Below are 1789 nucleotides of genomic sequence, written 5' to 3' on the forward strand. Positions count from 1 at the left end.
ACTCAAAAAGGCAAACTTGACAAATGGTACCAAGTCTTGAGCTGAGCTTCGGATGGAATACCACAGCCAAAACTTTGAATGAAACGCACTGCGAAATGTTTAAAATTGAAATGCACATCAAATGGAATCACTGAATTTTTCAACAGGTGAAAGAGATTGGAAATATTTTGAATTAGTCATGGGAAACCAAAGTCATGCAATGCAAGGCAAGATCAGATGGGTCAAGACTTTGGATTAAACTTATAATTTATATTATATTAAGTATAAATCAAGTATATTTAAGTATAAATTTCTAATGACACTCAAGAGCTACTAAATGCTCACGTTAATAAACTTATTAATTTAGAGTCTAGCTTAAACTCCCTTAAGCTTTGATCGACGCTTGAACTTAAATTTCACCTGTGATGGATTTAGTAAGGCGATGAAGATTTCCCTCCTGCATTCACAGACCAAGTTAATTGTGAAACAATCTGGCCAATTACCTGATTATGGTCAAATCTCTGGATCTTCACCCGGCCACTTAATGGAATTAACCAGATTAGCCACGGGCCGGTGGTTCATATGTTTTCGATGCTTGTTAATGGCGGCCAAAAGACTTCGAATCCGAGAAATGGTTTTCCCAATCAATTAGCTCTGACCTCCAGCTGCCCTTCGGAGCTGCGCTCGCCGCTGGAGTTTTCCCCATTTCCCCGCACTTTTCTTCCTCATCGATCACCCCGCCTATCCGATTGGGCAGCGATCGTCGACACGATATTGCCCTAGGTTTGGGCTACCGTTCCGAGTTCCGACTGGCCAGCGCCAAAAAAGAAAAAAAAAAACAGAAAAAATAATAAAAATAAAGAAAGAAATGGTAAAGAAGAGGGAAAATAGGCAAAGAAAATCCCAAAAAAAACGCAACCAGCAGCAGCCACAACTTGGGCGCAACTTTCACTAATTTTCAATGCGAGCAAACTTGATTTGTAAATTGCGGCAACAGGACGCACTCCGTTAATATTTCTCACCCATTCTCGGTGTCCCACCGCGCCCAATGCCCAATCAATTTGACAATTTTCCACTTTATTTTCCACACTAATTGGAATGGACACGCGGGACATTCAGCATTCTTTCCGCTTTTCCATTGCGTCGTATCACAATACCCTTCATGGAGCCAAGGAGTTTATTAATTTAAATACAAATTTAACTATCAATCCCATTTCTTTCAGATTGAAATAAAATAAGTTGACAATACAATTCAATACATTTCAAATAGAAAGAGTAAAACATTGCCTGACTTATTGAGAAAAATCAAACAAAGTAAATAAATAAAGCACTTCAAATATTAACTACTGTGTCTCTATACAGAGAAACATGTTCCCAATAAATTTACAACATCCCTGTTGATATATATGTAGATAACTGCTTCAGAAATATCAGTGTTAGGGTAATTAATGTTTCCATTCACTGAAAAACTCAGACTTGCAACTTCCTTTGCGGCCTTCCGCTACAGTTTATCGTTTTATTATGACACGCAAATGGCAAAATTAGCAAAGATATTTGAATTGGGATCCAGAGTTGTTATAATTATAATATAAAACTCGGTGCTCAGAAAACCCCATAATAGACGTGTCTCGTTGGCCAAATCTTGCGGCGTTTTATTTTCATTTAATTACGGCTGCTGTTTGGCTGTTGTGGCTGTTGCATTAATTGGCTTGTTTTGCTTAATAATGATTATTGGTTTTTATGACTCTTTGATTATGCGATGATGCATCGAAAAACTAGAGTTGCTTCAAGTGGGAAAGTCTTGGCTTTT

General features: G+C 37.9%; 1 long non-coding RNA gene across 1 annotated transcript; it reads right to left on the reverse strand.

The window, feature by feature from the left end:
• Window positions 1–667: 667 nt before the first annotated feature.
• On the reverse strand, window positions 668–1227 carry LOC147643555 (uncharacterized). The gene is made up of 2 exons (XR_015271906.1): window positions 1002–1227; window positions 668–788 (listed from the first exon to the last, which is right to left on the reverse strand). It is a non-coding gene; the product is annotated as an uncharacterized LOC147643555 (long non-coding RNA).
• Between the last annotated feature and the right edge of the window lie 562 nt (window positions 1228–1789).

The sequence above is a fragment of the Drosophila serrata genome, unplaced genomic scaffold, assembly GCF_035046125.1.
Source record: "Drosophila serrata isolate PLE 108 unplaced genomic scaffold, ASM3504612v1 contig_272, whole genome shotgun sequence".
In the NCBI taxonomy this organism is placed as follows: Eukaryota; Metazoa; Arthropoda; class Insecta; order Diptera; family Drosophilidae; genus Drosophila; species Drosophila serrata.